The sequence below is a fragment of the Glycine max genome, chromosome 4 (genome assembly GCF_000004515.6).
Source record: "Glycine max cultivar Williams 82 chromosome 4, Glycine_max_v4.0, whole genome shotgun sequence".
Lineage (NCBI taxonomy): Eukaryota > Viridiplantae > Streptophyta > Magnoliopsida > Fabales > Fabaceae > Glycine > Glycine max.
Window position 1 is genome coordinate 12,790,043 of NC_016091.4, and position 7,130 is coordinate 12,797,172.

The 7,130-nt window shown below is 31.6% G+C and overlaps 1 long non-coding RNA gene across 2 annotated transcripts; it reads left to right on the plus strand.

Annotated features, from left to right (window-relative positions):
- The first annotated feature begins 347 nt into the window (after positions 1 to 347).
- On the plus strand, positions 348 to 6,742 carry LOC102659881 (uncharacterized). 2 transcript variants are annotated; one of them, XR_001387890.3, is made up of 4 exons: positions 348 to 556; positions 928 to 1,075; positions 1,480 to 1,524; positions 6,424 to 6,742. It is a non-coding gene; the product is annotated as an uncharacterized lncRNA (long non-coding RNA). The 2 variants fall into 2 exon arrangements; XR_001387889.3 differs by lacking the exon at positions 1,480 to 1,524 and having other exon boundaries at positions 367 to 556.
- The last annotated feature ends 388 nt before the right edge of the window (positions 6,743 to 7,130 follow it).

Consider the following 7,130-nt stretch of genomic DNA (forward strand, 5'->3'; position numbering starts at 1 on the left):
TACAAATAAACATACACATTTCAAATCTTAAAAATATCAGAAATATTCTAGCAACACGCTTGTGAATATAGTTTTCTTTACTAGTTAAAATTTATTGGACGTTACGAAATTATGTGAACATTACTCCCTATTTGATAAACCTGTTTTTTGTGTCTTGTATTTAATAAACCTACTAATACTCTTATAACTTTAAATAAATTTTCACCAATAAAATGTGTTTGGTTCATCCGTGTAAGAAAAACTGTAATTATTAATTTCCTCGCTGTATAACATTCTTATACTTGTTGTACATAAATCTCAAATGTTATAATGAATTAATGTTTCCGTTAAGAGCGATGGTCCCAACGTAATATGTAGAAAGGATGGGAAAACAACTTGCGCATTAAACGACACGTGAAATACAATGTTGGATCACTTTACTCTCTTTAAAGAGCGTTACTCGTATTTTCTTCACCTTCACTCTCTTCCATTCACTCCTCTCATCTCCATCTCCTTTGGTCAATCTTTGAGCACATCCATGGCAAACCAAACTACGAACTCTACCTCCAAACATCATGTTGGTTTTTCTTTTCTCTTCCTTTCTTCAATTTATCTCATGTAGATTTTTTATTATTCGCTCTACCCTCATTCCATTTCTTTGAAATCATATTGTGAGAATAGTTAAGAATTAAACTCATTTTTTTTTGGTTGGCAGAATTAAACCCAGATGATAGTATACTAGTTTGTATCTAATAAAAAAATTGATGACTAAAACTTAAAAAACTCTTTGTTCCTGTGCATTTGTATGCACGAATATCACAAATGGCATTTGAGTATGTGAATTTCTTTTATGAACCAGGCATAGTTCCTTTGCTTCGATGCAAGTGGATTGAACTTATTTTTAAAGCATATGAAAATATAGAGTTTTTTTTTTTCATTTTGTTTTAGGAAAAATAAGTGCGTAAGCTTTTACTGTATGATAATATTCACAAACAACATGGAGAAGGACCAAAGATGTTGCTGAAAAAACCTTGAAGATCAAGATGTAAAACAATTGATAGATCAAATCCACACGGAGCGAGGCAAATAAGTTAAAGTAAGACCTTGTTTATTTAATGTTTTCAAAAATAATTTTCTATTTGCGGTAAATTAAAATCATATGTTGTACATGCAGAAGTTCTATTTGCCTATGAAGAAAAATGAAATAACAAGAGCTAGAAATCCTGATTGCAATTTTTTATGTTAGCCATATAAATCCTTAATTTACGTGCTTAATTGTTTGATGAGGAAGATATATAGGAGTCTTGTTGGACCTCCCCCTGTTTTCCTTGCTTAGGGAATAAAACCTTTATCATCATCACCCAAGATGTTTAAATTAAATTTAAACTCATTGGGCATCATTTTTCTACTTTACTCAAATGTTTGAAGTTTCTTTATTTTAAAATTATTGTAGATTTTGAATATATTAGGATGACACTTAAGGAATATATGTCTATTTAGGAGGTGTTGAATATCGTTAAAGGGTCTACTAATTCACAAATTCAGGTAATCTACAATAACTTATGGTTATGATTATATGCTTGATGTTTTTCTAATTCTAATTAATTATGGTAAAAATAAGTTACACCATTGAACAACCATTTTTCTGTTAGGGACATTTTTCCCCATCAAAAAATATAGATAGGAGAGGTGTGAAAACTCAAGGAAAAGAATATGGGGAGATCTAGACCAACATTCTGAAGATATTGATTGCAGACAATGTGAATCTTATATTGGAATATGTTTGTGTGCTCTTTTAGACTCATATATTGAAGATATTGTTACACACTAAAACATTATCCTTTTATCATTCTTGCAATTGTCATGGTTTCCAATATGATATCAAATATTTTGTGTCTATCTATGCTTTTATAATTTTCTTAAGCAGATCTTTGACTGTCCAGTGCATTAAACTTCTCAATCTTTAATAAATCTTGTAAGGAATAGTTCTCTATAATTATTTTCAACAAAATCCATGTTTCCAACTACACCATTAAGTTAATTTGATTATTTACTTCATATAGTGAAAATTAACAAGTGTAATCCGAACCTAAAGGTGACAAGAAATGATGGAGTAATTAGTGTTACCTATATTTGGGTATTGTTCTAATATTTTCATGTTTGGGCCTGGGAAGAATTTGAAACTTTTACTTGTTTTCAATAATATATATTTTTTCCCTTCTAGTACTTTATTCAAAATAATTTTACTGTTTGTGTGATTAGTATGAATGGAAATAACAAATTACAACACCTCTATGAAAGTGATTTGTTATCTTGTATTCGAATAATTTCTTGAATATATAATAAATGCTTTCCAATTTATTTTAAATGACTATGCTTATGAACTTACTTACAAAGGCTACATAATCAATCAAAAGTATATAATTAAGGTCTAACGATGCTTTTACCTTGAACCAATTCTCCAATGATTATAGATTTATTGTTCCAAGTTAAGGATTATAATCAAAACAAGGGGTGATCAATTACACATTAATTAATCTACCAGAGATTACTAAACAGTTTGATCATGCAATTTGGTGCAAAACATTCTTTATCTTGGTCTACCCAACATACAGAGATGATCATCATAATACATTTGATTAAGCATAGTATTGACCACTTCCCAATTAAACAATAAGAATAATGAAGAGGATTAATTAACATAAAACACTGAGGAATTTCATTAAGAACAAAGGAAAGGGGCACAATTGAATAATTACATCATAACCCCTAGACTAGGGTGATTAGCCACTCATGGTCAAAGCAAAACTAGAAAGCCTATAAAAATTAGCTTAGACATACCAACAAGGTAGGAACAATGATCATGATCTGTCCTCATGGTGTTGCCTACGCTTCACTGCTCTAAAAAAACCTCAAGATTCTCTCAAAATTTGTAAAAAAATTATACAAGTGATCAAAAGATAATTTTTTGTTACAAGGTTCAAAGTCTTATTTATAGCTTCCTAAAAAATATTAGTTCGAAAAGGCGCATTGCGACCATGGTAAAATCCACAATGGTCATGGTTGTAAAAAAGTAACGTTGAAGCTCTTGGGCATTGTGGATTAACTATGACCCTCATGGTTTACCACGACCACAGTCAAATTTAACCTGGCTGATGTAACAATCTCGGATGCATGAAACACCAAGACTTTAACGCGGAATGATTCACTTTTACTCCTTATAAAACTATTGAATTAGTTTAAATTAATGAAAATATGTATAAATTTTTCACGAATATAAGCATATCAAATAAACCTCACCTATAAAAGGTCCTCAAGACTTAAAACAAAAAGGTATGTGTGTCCCAAGGCACAACATCATAAACAAATCTAAAGGATCCCACTAAGGGAACATATACAACATAGATCCAAAACCATATCTAAACCCTAAGTTAGTCCTCACTAAGACAAAACAAATAAATGACCGAGGGTTGGATCTCACCATGTCCACCTTATCCCTGAGTGACATGCTCCTTAGAAGCTACATCATAATCTGTTCCTATATCAAATGACATGATGATCTCAGTTCAACAAAAAAAATGCAATGGTAAGCTCATTTTGAAAGAAAACATAAGATCACAATTTCACGAGATACATAAAAAATCCTTCACGTTTCCAATATCAATGTAATTATACAACTCATCAAGTAACACATCACTTTCAAGTCATAAATATCAATGTGCATGTCTAACTATCATGTTATGCCATGCTGGCTCTTTAATCTCGAAAGATTTTACCTTTGAGTGATTAACTCAAGTACATCTCTTAACATAGTCATACTCTATGGTCTGACCATTAGAGACTCAAAATAACCTTATAAATGAGTATAATTTTATAAAAAAATGGATGAGTTTGGATTGTGGCTTACCTCAGTAAGATTTGCAAAGACCTTAACTTATCTAGGAATTCATCCACCCATTCATTCTATAGGCGCATTCAGCGTTAGCCACCACGAAAACCTCTAACACTAGGTTGAGGGCCCATTGGCTACCCGCAACTTACGTGCCAACTCACATGCAATGTCATTCATCAATGTATGTATGTTATGATCATTCAAATCAATATCATACATCATCACACATTCATTCATCAACATCAACACCATAAGAGGCTATAAGATCATAGATTCACCATTCATATGCTCATCACACTCATAAACTCACCTATAGTTCAATAAGCATAGCAAGACATTACAATCCCTTGGATTCTTACAAACAACTCACCAAAACTCATATGGATGTAAATCTCATGATCTCACATAAAGTCAACTCTAATTATAAAACAACAGAATCTTAACCACATCTTATATCATCATCATGAAATCATCCAACACAACACAAGATATTCATCAATTGACATAGTTATCTCATCATAATTATAATATTCTTGACAACAACATGATAAATAAAGATATACTAACTCAATCAAGTTGTTTATTGTCTCATTTGAAGGCTATGAGGATTATATCCAACATGTATGTTTTCCCAAAAGCCTTCTTTAGAAGCATACTATGCCTAAAGTTACAGTCTTTATAAAACTTTTACTTATTACCGACAACTTGATCATCATTCACTAATTTAATCATTTCTAGAGTTATACACAACATTTATAAGTGAAACCAAAACCATTACTTAGCTAACATCTTGATCTACATTTTCCTGAAGATTACTTTCCCAAAATTAGACACTATAACCATGTTGTGGCCATTGTAATTGATTGCAACAAAGCTCATATAAACAAAATAGTCTTCGGGCTCGAATTAATTTATTGCAATCAGCCCAGAATAAAAAATCAACCTCTGGAGCTCATTTTAACCAATTATCACATGATGTAATCGGTTAAAATGATTCAAAACTGCAGAAAGTTATGATTTTTAAGCGAAGACATCATCTTTGATAAAAAAAATCATTCCTTTCAATCCAAAATATTCAACAATGGATTTAAGCTTCAACAAAACATTTTCTAAACATTTCAAAACATCCAAAATAAGAAAGGGGTGAGCTTTCCTTACCTATCAACTCAATGAGTTAGCTTTGGAATGAAGAAGATGAATAAAGGGAGAGAGTTTGGGTCCAAAATGGAAGCTTTCCTTCACTCTTATAGTAGTTCTACATCATCCATACCATCAAAAACCCCAAAACCAATAGAAAACACATTAAAACCTTACAATTGAACACTTTCATGGAGTTTTGAAGGGTGTTCATGGGGGAAACGAGAATGAACACAAAGAGAGAAAGAAAGGGGTTTGCCTCACATAGGGGCAACCAACAAACATTAAAGAAGGAGGAAAATAGCTTCTTTTTGCACAACACCAAAGCTTTGAGCTTCTCCAATGGTGATTTCTTGGAAAAGAGGAAGTGAGTGGAAAATGAAAAGTTTCTTTTATGAGATATTTCTAAATATAAAGGTTTATGAGAGGTATTTTCTGACTCTCTAGAGTCTCTCTATCTGCACTTAGGGTTCTACTAAGTACCCTTACCTCTCTCATAAATCAAAACCCATCCCTTTAGGCCTAAACACACCAAAATTCACTTATACACATAGAACACATGCTCAACATCACTAACTCATCAATTAATTAATTCATTCAAGCACTTAACTTAAATTTAATTTCTCTTGTAATTTAATTTAATCAGTTGAACAGTCAATTAATAAAACATAGCGTTACAACCGTTGTTGGATGGTTGGCATTGTTCTGGAGGACAATTATGCTCTCATCATGGTCTTGTTGCTTACCACTGTCGTGGTAAATGTACCACAACCGTTATCAAGTGCAGAGTCTTCAGATCTTCATAAAATCATACAATTTCAAACTCTTTCACTCGATTGAGTGGCTATACTCCTGCAATACAAAACTAGTGTGCAAACATAAGTTCTGCCAAGAAAATGCATGTAAATGACACAAAAACTAACAAAATATTATTCAAAAAGCGGTTTATCAGTTACTTTGTGGCATTTGTCCATATTCCTTCAAACCCTTCATCTCTTTGTTAAGCTTTAATTGTGGTTAATCTTTTCCTGGACTTGAGAGTAGTTACAAAAATGGAGCTTGACTCTAAATTTAAAGGAGCTTGTATAATCATTTATTACTTTCTTTGTACATGATCTTTGAGTATATTCAATGTTTTTCTTTTCTTGAAAGCAGTTAAGTATCCTGCAATGGTATTCTTTTTTTTGTCATGCTTATGTTAATCTTTTCTATAGTATTCTTCTTTATAGTGCACGAATTAAGATCAACGAATGCATTTTTCATTATAATAAGCCATCGATGGTTTCTATTAAAGTTTGAATGCATTCATAGCTTATTATGTCCCAACCATAGCCGTAATAATAGAGCAACTTTTAAAAATGTTTGTATTTGAAATCCAATGGTAGCTAACTTTTTCAATGGTGCTACTTTTTAAGTTTTTTTTTGCCAGGTGGTACCCATACTTCATAGTTTCCTTATAGTTGGTAATTTAATTACTTTTGGGCTTGAAGACTTTCCAGGAACTAGCTAGGTACATGTTCTTTGGTGTGGAGCATCAATAACCCATGTATCAATACCAAGTTCATTTACAGATGGAAACGAAAATCTTATGTAGAGTGCACAATGATAATTTTTAGTATCCATTTCTTTTATGAACCATGCCTAGTTCCTTTGCTTCAATGCAAGTGGATTGAACTTTTTTTTATGTAGCACTCATGGTTTCGCTGAGGTTGATTTTATTTTATTTTTGGAAAAGTATGTGTGTAAGCTTTTACTATATGATAATTTTGACAAACAACATGCAGAGGAGACAAAAGATGTTGTTGAAGAAAGAACCTTCAAGATAAGGATAAAATAATTGATAGATCTAATTCACATGGAGCAAGCAGAACAATTGAAGTAAGACATTGTTTATTTAATGCTTTCAAAAATATTTTTTATTTGTGGTATTTTAAAATCACATGTTGTACTTGCATGCAGAAGTTTTATTTGTCTATGAAGAAAAATGAAACTACAAGAACTAGAGATCCTGATTGCAATTTTCGTTGTTAGTGATATATATAAATCCTTAATTCACATGCTTAATTGTTTGTTGACTAAGACATATAGAAGTCTCATTGGACCTCTTTTTGTTTTCCTTGTT